A 12,175-nucleotide genomic window follows, 5' to 3' on the forward strand; every position below is an offset into this window, starting at 1 on the left:
TGGATGTCAGGCATTGTGATTTTACATTGTTATGTTCTGTGTATATTTGTATGTTTTCCTTAAAATATTTTTAAGATTTGTTCTGGGATACAGTTATTTGAAAATAGTTTGACTCGTTCAAGACCCTTGATGTTTTTGAAGGTTTTCTTCACTCTGGTGAATATATAGACTGTTCATAGCACTATGTGAGAATCTCGAAATTTTTTAAAAATTATTATTATTTTTATTTTTATTAATTTTTAGAGAGGAGAACGAGAGAGAGAGAGAGAGAGAGAGAGAGAGAGAGAGAAGGGGGAGGGAGGAGCAGAAAGCATCAACTCCCATATATGCCTTGACCAGGCAAGCCCAGGGTTTTGAACCGGCAACTTCAGCATTCTAGGTCGAGGCTTTATCCACTGCGCCACCACAGGTCAGGCAGAATCACGAATTTTTTACCTGCTCCTTTCTAGTGGTTGTTTTCCTGGTCTTGATTGTTTCCTCACTTACACGCACTGGTAAGTACTCAGCCAAAGTCCTAAGTCAGCGGTTAAAATATGCATTTCCGATGGCTTTAGGCGACCCCTATGTTTTAGTTGTTCGACCCCCCGCCGGGGCCGCGACCCACAGGTTGAGAACCGCTGTCCTAAGAGGAACCCTCCCTAGATATCCAGTGTTCTGCCCTGCCTTGGCCTCCCCATAAGTTTAAATTCTGTCTCCTCAGCTCACGAAGACTGGGCTCTGTTTGGGTTCCCCATTCCTGTGCTGTGGACTGGAAACTCCAAGCAGTGAGGTGTGGGCAAATGTAAGGTTTACCTCGTTTATTTCCCTTCTCTTATGGATCCCTGTTTTGTACTGCCCATTGTCTCATGTCTAAAATTTATTGTTTCATTCAAATATTAGTCTGTTTTTCTAGTTGTTTAAAGTAGGAAGGTAAGTCTAGTCCCTGTTACATTATGGAGGCCAGAAGTTGAAATGGTCTTCTGGGTATATGTAAGTTTCAAAGAAGAGACATATTTCACCGTTATGGTATTGTTAGAAATTTATGTATTATCTTTATGCTCAAATGTATTTTCTAACTGTTTAGACACATCATAGGCTTTTCTTATGATTAATTCTAGCACTGTTCCCATTGAGATTAAAATTGAGGGTAAAAATGAATTCCCACTTGTGGATAGGTGGTGGTGCAGTGGATAGAGCGTTGAACTGGGATACAGAGGACCCAGGTTCGAGACCCCGAGGTCGCCAGCTTGAACACGGGCTCATCTGGTCTGAGCAAGGCTCACCAGCTTGGATCCAAGGTCACTGGCTAGAGCAAGGGGTTACTCGGTCTGCTGAAGGCCCACGGTCAAGGCACATATGAGAAAGCAATCAGTGAACAACTAAGGTGTCGCAACGAAAAACTGATGATTGATGCTTCTCATCTCTCTCCATTCCTGTCTGTCTGTCCCTGTCTGTCCCTCTATCTGACGCTCCTGTCTCTGTTAAAAAAAAAAATTCCCTATTTTCCTATTAAAGAGCAGAATCTTACATGAACTATATATGTCATTTATAAAACCATGCTGTTACCTATTTATTGAATTATCTAGCTTCCCTGCAAATGTAGGAGAATTTTGAATTTTATTACTTCAACCTGTCTAGATTATAGTAGTCCTAACTGGACTTCTTTCCTCTTGCGTTATATCCTTCCTTGCTCTGAAGTCCTTCAGTGGTTTCCCCTTGTCTACTGAAATAGAATAAATTCATCCTGTTCCTTGCCTGATTTTTAGTCTTAATTCAGTTTACCTATGTATTCTTTCTCTACAATCAGAATTCTTTTCCATTTAGACTAATCTAGGCATTCATTTACGTACCCATGCACTTGTATGTTGTGCACATTTACTCTTCAGTGTCTACTTACCTCCTTAGTTAGCTTTTGCCTTGAAACAAACCACTGCAAAGGTCAGCAGCTAAAACAGTAATCATTTATTAGTTAACTATTCCATGGGTTGGCAGTTTGAGCTAAGCTGAATGGTTCTTTTGATCTTGTCTGGGCTCACTTTTGTGAGGCAGCTTGGGTTTCTTTACAATCTAGGTTCCTAAACCAGAAAAAGAGGGCAAGTTTCCAGTACATAAGTGCTTTTCAAGCTTCTGGGTCACGTTTGCTGATGTCTCATTGGTCAAAGCAAGTCATAGAGCCAACGCCAATTTCCAAGATGGACAAAGAAACTTTACCTCTTGTTTTTTTTTTCTTTGAACCTTGCTCCACCCTTGATTTTACACCACACAGCTGGGACTATCCTCATCTGCAAAATGGGCATTTAATACTACCCATCTTCTATGGCAGTGGTTTTCAAAGTGTGTCTCTTGACCAGCAGCAGCAACATCAATGGGAACTTGTAAGAAAAGCCAATTCATGGTCCTGGCTGGCTAGCTCAGTGTTAGAGCGTTAGCCCAATTGGAAGTCCCGAGTATGATTCCCGGTCAGGTCACACAGGAGAAGTGCTCATCTGCCTCTCCACCCCCCCTTCTTTCTCTCTGTTTCTGTCTTCCCTTCCTGCAGCCAAGGCTCCATTGGAGCAAAGTTGGCCCGAATGCTGAGGATGGCTCCATGGCCTCCGATTCAGGCACTAGAATGGCTCCAGTTGCAAAGGAGCAACACTATGGATGGGCAGAGCATCGCCCCCTAGTGGGCACACCGGGTGGATCCCAGTCAGGCACATGTGGGAGTCTATCTCTCTGCCTCTGTGCTTCTCACTTCAGAAAAATACAATAAATAAATAAATAGATAGATAGATAGATAGATAGATAGATAAATAAATAATAAAGAAAAAGAAAAGCCAATTCAGGAAGTCCATCCCAGACCCACTGAAACAGAAACTGGGAAATCAGGGTCTGAAATTTGTTTTCACAGCTATCCAGATAATTCTGATGTACACTCGAGTCAGAGAACCTCATCATAAGGTTGCTTTGAAGAATACATGAAGGAGCATGTAAAACATGCTCAGAACAGTGCCTGGTACCTGTTATTTAGCTAGTAGTATCATCATTATCATCATCATTCTCCTCCTCCCCACAGGAACATTTTTTTAATAATACTGTCATTTACAGTAGCACCAGGTACTCACAGTTGGAGATGCTTTTCCTGTGTAACAAGACCCTGGGACATATATGTGCAAGTTGATTCTCCTAACGCACAAAGGTCATCTCTGCCCTGACCACCTGCCCTCATGGTACAGGGACTGATTTATACTTATGTTCAATTTCTATATATATATATTTTTTAATTTAGTGAGAGGAGGGGAGGCAGAGACAAATTCTCACATGTGCCCAGACCAGGATTTACCCAGCAAACCCACTGGAGGTTGATTCTCTGCCCATCTGGGGCCCTTGCTCTGTTGCAGTGAGAACCCTTTTTTAGCGCCTGAGGTGGAGGCCATGGAGCCATCCTCAGTGCCCAGGGCCAACTTGCTCCAATTGAGCCATGGCTGCAGGAGGAGATAGGAGAAGAGAGAGAGAGAAAGAGAGAGAGAAGCGAGAGGGGGAGGGGTGGAGAAGCAGATGGGCACTTCTCCTGTGTGCCTTGACCAGGAATCGAACCTGGGCCATCCACATGCCAGGGCCGATGCTCTACCACTGAGTCAATAGGCCAGGGCCCATAAAATCTATTTTTAAGGGAATATTTTAGTGATTTGTAATATATTCAGAAGGTTATGCAATTACTACCACTGTCTAATTCATGAACATTTTCAACACCTCAAAAAGAAATGTCACACTTATTAGTCACAGTTAGTGCCAACTTCAACTTCCTCCTATCCCCAATTCTCATAATTCACTTTCTGTCTCTACAGGTTTGTCTATTCTGACATTTCATGTGAATGGAACCATAAAAGATACGTCCTTTTATTTCTGGTTTCTGTAACTTAGTATATATAATGTCCTCAAGGGTTATTCATATTAGAGCCTGTATCAGTACTTCATTCTTTTTTATGGCTGAGTAATATTTCAGTGAATGAGTGTGATAGATTTTTTTTTTATCCATTCATTAGTTGATGAACATTGATGGTGCTTTCACTTTAATGGGCATTATGAATGATGCAGCTATGAACATCTTTGTAGAATTTTTTGCATGAAGGAATGGTTTTTATTTCTTTGGGTTTATACATGGAAATTGATTTGTAGCACTTTTTGAAGAAATATCACACCATTTTTTATGATGGCTACATTATTTGACTTTTCCATCAGTATATTATTAAGGTTCTGATTTCTGCACATCCTCTATAATACATCTTCTTGTCCATTTTTAATTAAAATATATTTTTTTAAGTGAGAAGAGGAGAGATAGACAGACTCCAAATGTGCCCTGACTGGGGTCTACCTGGTAATGCCCTTCTGGGCCTGATGCTCGAATCAACCGAGCTATCCTTAGTGCCTGAGGCCGATGCTCAAACCAACTGAACTATCCTCAGTGTCCAGGGCCAACACTCAAATCAATCAAGCCACTGGCTGAAAGAGAAGGGGGAGAGAAGGAGATGGTCGCTTCTCTTGTGTGTCCTGACTGGGAATTGAACCCAGAACGTTGGATGCAGGGCTGACACTGTCCACTGAGCCAACCGGCCAGGGCTTCTTATCGTCCATTTTTAATTGTCTCCGTGCCCATAGGTAGAAGTGACATCTCATTGTGGGTTTGATTTGAAACTACCTCTTGATGGAAGTTGCAACAAGGTCACATTGTAAAGAGAAGTATAAATATATAGAGGATTAGACGGAATTTGTGGTTATTTTGCAATTTACCAAACCATTATATGTCCTACCTACCTCCTCTCAGAAACTGTGTGATCACCCTATTCCATGCATTATACTTCCTTCTATTCTTTTAACATATTTGTAACAATTTATTGAATGACTACATGTTGGATTTTCAAAATCACTCTCACTTATTATATTTTTCGCTCCAGAAGACACACGGGCATTTCCCCCTCCACTTTTGGGGGGAAAAAGTGCATCTTATGGAGCGAAAAATACAGTATTTGCTTGAGGACTATTTAATGTCATTCAGTCTTATAGGAGGTGAATGATATTCATTAAAAAATTACTGAAAGTTTGTATACAATGATGAGTATAGTTCTGTTCTTGAACTAAAAAAATTCATAGCTTAAAGAAAGACATTGTGAATTGTGTATGATTCTAAGTCTGTTTTTTTACTCTGATCCTAGATTTCTGCCTCATGTTCAACTCACAGATTAAACTGGCTTTTCACTATTGCATAGATGGTGCAGTTTCCTTGTCTATTATACTGCTAGGTGATGGTTGTGTAATCTGTTTTGTGCCTGGCTTTCCCTGCCTCTGGTTTATATGATTATATTACCTGTTACTGTCTTTTTATAAGATATACTAACCATAGAACACCTAAAATATATCTTTAAATTATAATTATAAAGTCAAATGGTCAAGAAATAGACCATTGCTGGCATCTCAGCAGCCCCCTCCTGATCTCATCCCTTTTGTTTATTCCAGAAGAATCCATTTTTGTGAAAAATCATGTTCTTGCTTTTTAAAATAGACTTACTACCTATAATTGCACTCCAATTTAACATAGTTAATTTTGCTTATTTTTGAGGTTTATATAAAAAGACAGACATAATGTTTGTATACTTTAGTTTTGCTTGATTTTGTTTTCAGTGTCCTTGTGAGATTGATTCATTTAGTTCAGTGTAGCAGTAGTTTCTTCATTTTCATTTTAGTAGTTTTCTGTGGTAGGTAGAGTAATGGTCTCTTGAAGATATTCATGTCCTATTCCCTGAAACCTGTGAATATGTCACCTTGTATGACAGAGGGACTTTGCAGTTGTGATTAAGTTAAGGCTCTTGGGATGGGAAGATTATCTTTGATTATTCAGGTGGATTCACTGTAATCACAAGGGGCCTTATAAGAGGGAGGCATATATATTTTGTCAGAGAGAAATAAAATGTGATGATGGAAGGAAGCAGAGGTCAGATAGAGAGATTTGGAGATATTACAGTAGTAGCTTTGAAGACAGAGGATGGAGCCAATGAGCCAAAGAATGTAGGCAGCTTCTAAAAGTGAAGGAAAGGGCAAGGAAAGGCATTCTCCCCTAGAGTCTCCAGAAGAGCATATCCTTGCTGACACCTTGATTTTAACCCCATGGAAGCCTGGACTTCTGATATCCAGAACTGCATACAGTTATAAATTTGTGTTGCTTTGCCACTAATTTATGGTAATTTGTGTGTTGGCAGTAGGAAACATACTTTTTTTTTTCTTTTTTCTATATGAATATACTCCAGTTTATCTGTTCTTCTCTAGTTGGAAATTTGAGTTGTTTCTAGTTTTGGCATTTTATGGACAGTGTGGCTATGAACATTCTTCAACATGTTTCCTGGTACATATGAGAGAAGAGTGTTTATAGGAGTTATGCCTAGGAAAAGAGTTACTAAGTCACAAGGTGGGCATCTTTTCAGCTTTACTTTGTACTGTTTTCCAAAGTATGTTCCTACCAGTAGTGTATGAGTCAATTTTTTTATTTTCAAAGTATTTCTTTGATATTCACTATGATAATGCTTTCTTCATTTATGTAAGTGGGTACTCAAAATTTGTTTCAAGTGAAAATTCATTTGGGATCTAATTTATACTTTTTCCAATCTAGAAATAGTAGGTAGTATGGGTTCATTTTTATTATTTTTTTGATCAGCTAATTTTTCTATTAACTTTAAAAGCAAAATTATAGCAATGATAATGCTTTAACTTAATTTGTAGTCATGGTTGTAATTTTTCTTTTGCTGACAGAAACCTTTTTATATGAATTTGATAAGTAGTAGTTGTATAATAGGTTTAAATGTTAGGCCTCCATGCAAACATGGTAATTTACTTTCATCAGCATTCAGGCAGGACAGGGACTGTTTTGAACAGTATTATGTCTGTAGATGTGACTGTTTTCCTTTCTACTGGTTAAGAAGCATGTAGAATGATGAACTACCATTTATTGAGCACAGTCATTGTGCCAGGCACTGTGATAAGCACTTTACAAATATCATGTATTATTAGTTTTAATCCTTAGTTAGCCACTGTTCTTATTCCTTTTTTTTTTTTTTTTTTTTTTTTGGTATTTTTCTGAAGCTGGAAATGGGGAGAGACAGTCAGACAGACTCCCGCATGCGCCCAACCCGGATCTACCCGGCATGCCCACCAGGGGGCGATGCTCTGCCCCTCCTGGGCGTCGCTCTGTTACGACCAGAGCTACTCTAGCGCCTGGGGCAGAGGCCAAGGAGCCATCCTCAGCGCCCGGGCCATCTTTTTGCTCCAATGGAGCCTCGGCTGCGGGAGGGGAAGAGAGAGACAGAGAGGAAGGAGAGGAGGAGGGGTGGAGAAGCAGATGGGCGCTTCTCCTGTGTGCCCTGGCCGGGAATCGAACCCGGGACTTCTGTACGTCAGGCCGACGCTCTACCACTGAGCCACCTGGCCAGGGCTTGTTCTTATTCCTTTTTAAAGATGAGGAATTTGAGTCACAGAGACGTTAAGTAATAGGCCTTAGGTTACACAGCCAGGATTTGAATGTAGGTAGGCAGGTCTTTATCTCTATATTGTGGGGAGTCCCTAGAGTTAGAAGACAGTAAACACACTGCAGTGTTATGTTAATTTCTCAAATAATACTCTTTTAGAGAGTTGTCATTATTAAGTGTTACATGTTTTATGTTTTTGGAATGCTTACACAATTTTTTATTTATTTGCCTTTTGTGACTCTTATTTTCATTCTGCATTTATTTCTCATTTTTCTCTCATCTTGTTATATTTGTATATGTATGTCTATATGATTTTTAAATTACATACAGTTTAATCTCATTTTCAGATGATTAATTAATTTTACCAAATATTTATTTGTTGATAAAATACAAAGTTCAGCCTCACTAGTGGTGGCACAGTGGATAAAGTGTTGATCTGGGATGCTGAGGTCTTAGGTTTGAAACCCCAAGGTCGCCATGGACTTCCCTGGCTTGAGAGTAGCCTCCCCAGTTTGAGTGTGGGTTCGCAGGGTTGAGCATGACATCAAGGCCAAAGGTTGCTTGCTTGAGTCCAAGGTTGCTGGAGCCCCCCATCAGGGCACATATGAGGAGCAATCAACAACTAAAGTGCTGCAATTACAAATTGATGCTTCTCATCTCTCTGTCTCTCTCTCTCTTGCAAAACAAAACAAAGTTCATAATTTTTAATTTTGTCAGAGAATATGATGATTATGATGTAGTCTTCATCATCATGGAGTTTGTAATTTAGAGGATTGTCAATGTTTACTTATTAACTTGCCAGCTATTTTCTTCTCATTCTTTTTCTGACAAATATTTCAAATGATTTTTACCACATGTTCTTTTATAAGTTGAATCTCTGTTAGTGGGTTCTGTTCATATTTTGATCTTCTTGGGGTCTGTTTTGTCAATACCTCCAGATTTAGCATCATTATCTGAATTCACAAGCATGGTCTTTACTCCCCCCCCCCCCTTTTTTCTTTAGGTCATTGAGGGTATTGCTAAGGTAGAATTTATTTAATTCCTCTCTTGTAGTATCTAGGTTCTTACACTAAGATGTATTTTTAAGTTATTGGCATTATTGAAAAAATCAGTCTCAAATAATTATTTGACAGCATTAGTGCTGCAGCCAAACTACATTAATTTTTCAGATATAATTTTGATGTGGAATCGAAAAGAACCTGTGTTTCAGGTACAACTTTGAGATACTATTGCTCCATGTTAACAAAGCCTGTTGTATTAGTTATCTATTGCTGCATAACAAATAACCCAAAACTTGTGTTTTAAAACAACATTTATTAATTTCACAGTGTCTCTGGGTCAGGATTTTGGGTGTAACTCATCCAGGTAGTCTGTTTTAGGGTCAATCACAAGCTGCAGTTGTGGTAGGCTGTAGTTATCTCAAGGCTCAACTGGGGAAGGATCCATTTCCAAGCTAACTTCAGTGATTGTTGGATTGATTCAGTTCCTTGTGGACTGAGGGCCTTGGTTCCCTGCTAGATGTTGGTATCTATTAAAAGTGGAAATCAATAATGTTAGCAGAACCTGCCTTCAATTCTTCACCATGTGGGCCTTACAGCGGTTGGCAAACTCATTAGTCAACAGAGCCAAATATCAACAGGACAACGATTAAAATTTCTTTTGAGAGCCAAATTTTTTAAACTTAAACTATATAGATAGGTACATTCCTTATCGAGGTAGCGCCGCACGTGGTATTTTGTGGAAGAACCACACTCAAGGGGCCAAAGAACTGCATGTGGCTTGCGAGCCACAGTTTGCCGACCAGGACCTTGGCAGCTTGCTTCATCAGAGCAAGCAAGTAGGGAGAGTCAAAGAAAGAGAATGTGAGCAAGGTAGCTATCATAATCTTCTTTAATACCTAAGGGAAGTGACATCACTTTTACTGTATTTTATTCCTTAGAGAAAAATCACTAGATCCATTCACCCCAAGGGGAGAAGATCAGTAGCACAAGTAGTTCATGGAGAGCCATTTAGAAGCAGACTCATGCACCTTGGTAACTTAAAGGATTCTGAACCTTTTCCCCTAGGGTTTATTTCCTAATTGGAACAGGTGTATTCTTAGACTTTCTTCATTGTTCTGAAGGATTCTACCCAGGATACCACGTTGTTCTATGATCTTTTCACTGGTAATTTAAAGTGAGACAAGATCTTAGGGCCTGTGCAGGCCTGCTGGGAAAGGATTTCTATAAGGATTAATATGTCTGGAAGGCTTTGGTCCAAGGCCATTTTTGCTGGCTATAAGTGGGGTTTCCAGAAACAGGGAGCACATAGCTCTTCTTAAAATTGAAGATGTCTGTGCTTGAGATGAAACTGAATTCTATCTAGGCAAGAGATGTGCTAGTATGTACAAAGCAAAGAAAACACAGTGACTCCTGGATGGCAAACTGAACAAAACTAGAGTGATCTGGGGAAAGGTAACTTGTGCTCATGGAAATGGTGGCTTGGTTTGTGCTAAATTCCAAAGCAACCTTTCTGCTAAGGCCATTGGCTGCAGAATGTGTGTAATATTGTATCTCTCAAAGATTTAAATTTACTGAAAAGTAAATAAAATGGATTTGATCTCTTAAAAAATAAACAAAAATAAAGTAAGATAATAAAAGTTATTTGGTATTGTAATTACGTTATATCTGAAGGTTACCTAGTAGTCTTATTAAAAATTTAAACTTTTGCCCTGGCCAGGTTGCTTAGTTGGTTGGAGTGTTGTCCTGATACACCAAGGTTGTAGGTTCTATCCTGCATTAAGGCACATACAAGAATCAACCAATGAATGTATAGATAGGTGGAACAACAAATCGATGTTTCTCTCTCTCTCTTCTCTCCTCTCTCTCCCTCACCTCTCTCTCTAAAATAGAAAAAAAAATTAAACTTTTTAAAACTTTGTTAAAAATATACATAAAATTTACCTTTTTTTTTTTTTTTTTTGGTGAGTTGATGATCCTGTGCTCAAGCCCACAACCCTGCACCCAAGCCAGCGACTCCACACTCAAGCCAGCAAGCCTGTGCTCAAGCCAGCAATCTTGAGTTTCAGTCCTGGGACCTCAGTGTCCCAGGTCGATGCTCTATCCACTGTGCCACCACCAGTTAGGCTTTCTATGTTTTATTGTATAGTTGTTGGGTTTTTTTTTTTGTTTTTTTTTAATTAATTTATTTTTTTTTCTAGTTGTTGTTTTTTTAAGTGGTTGCTCTAGGTTTATAATTTACCTACCTAATTTTTCAGTCTGCTAGATTTATTATAGTACCACTCCCAGGGGAATGCAGAAACTTAATCATCATCATATAGATCTCTTTAACATTCTACTTTTTGTTATAGTAGTCTTATGAATTATATCTATGTACATTGAAAATGCTTTCAGGAAGTGTTAAATTTTTTGCTCTTAACTGTCAAGCATATTTTTAAGAATGTAAGAGATTAGTTTGTTATATTTATCTTGATCTCTTTGTGTGTGTATGTGTGTGTGTGTGTGTGTGTGTGTGTGTGAGAGAGAGAGAGAGAGAGAGAGAGAGAAGGAAGAGAGAGACAGGGAGAGAGAGAGACAGGGACATTGACTTGCTCCTGTATGTGCCCTGACTGGGAAATTGAACCATCAAACTCAGCACTCATGGACGATGCTCCAACCAACTCAGGCTATCTGGCCAAGGATTAATTTTTATTGATTTTTAGAGAGACAGAGAGAGGATGGGAGAGAGAGGGCAGGGATAAGGGAAGCATTTGCTGTTCTACTCAGTCGTGCATTTTTTGGTTGCTTCCCGTGTGTGCCCTGATCAGGGATTGAACCTGCAACCCTGTTGTTCTGGGACAAAGCTCTTAACTGACTGCACTAACTAGCCAGGGCCTTACGTTGATTTCTGTTGCTCTTCTTTACTACTGTAATTCTAAGGTTTCCTCTGTTCCCTTTTCTCAGAAGAAATTTTTTTGGTTATTCTTTCTCAGAAGCTCTGCTGACAACACATAATTTTAATTTTTCTTTATTTGAAAATGTCCTCTCGGGTTTTTCCTTGCATACTGAATTCTGGGTTAACATTGCTTTTTACATTAAATACTTTAAAGATGTTTTTATATTTCTTTCTAGTTGTTGCGTTATGTTGATATGTATCTTGTTTCTTGTGATGTGTAGTATAAGCTTGTGTTTTGTTATTCTTTGGCAATAGACTTTATAGGTGGTTAAGAAAATTTTGTTGCATCATATCAGGAAGCACTTTTGTCTGTGGTGCTGCTGTTTAGTGATGTTAAGATGGTCAGTAGGTTCAACTTGGGCCTTCTGTATTAAAGATCCCATCAACCTTTTTTACCTTATGGTTTTAGCAGCCATTGATGGTTATTGCTTATAACCAGGAATTGGAATTCTTAATTCTAGTTGATTTTCTAATTTGATTATCTCTTCTGCATTTATTAGCCATGATTATTCTCTAGGGAATTAGCTGCCCTCATCCTATCTTTGGTTTTCCAGAAATACTGTTCATATCAGAAAGGCAAGATAAATGCTTGATTCTTTCTACCTATTTTCCAATTTTCAGAGTAGTTAAACCTTAGAAACTTCCAATTGACCAAAGAGGAATTTTCTTCTTTTTACTTTTTTTAGTGTCATTATGAATTTACGTGCATTTACCGGTATATTTTTATGTTTTTTGTCCTTGCAATCACCATTCTTGTATATGCTCATATT

General features: G+C 38.9%; 1 protein-coding gene and 1 pseudogene across 3 annotated transcripts in view; both read left to right on the top strand.

Moving 5' to 3' along the window:
- Window positions 1–12,175, top strand: part of TTBK2 (tau tubulin kinase 2) — a 205,336-nt gene that overhangs the window by 11,575 nt on the left and 181,586 nt on the right. The window lies entirely within an intron of this gene.
- Window positions 9,709–10,039, top strand: LOC136335158 (large ribosomal subunit protein eL33 pseudogene; annotated as a pseudogene).

This window comes from Saccopteryx bilineata, chromosome 4 (assembly GCF_036850765.1).
Source record: "Saccopteryx bilineata isolate mSacBil1 chromosome 4, mSacBil1_pri_phased_curated, whole genome shotgun sequence".
Classification (NCBI taxonomy): Eukaryota; Metazoa; Chordata; class Mammalia; order Chiroptera; family Emballonuridae; genus Saccopteryx; species Saccopteryx bilineata.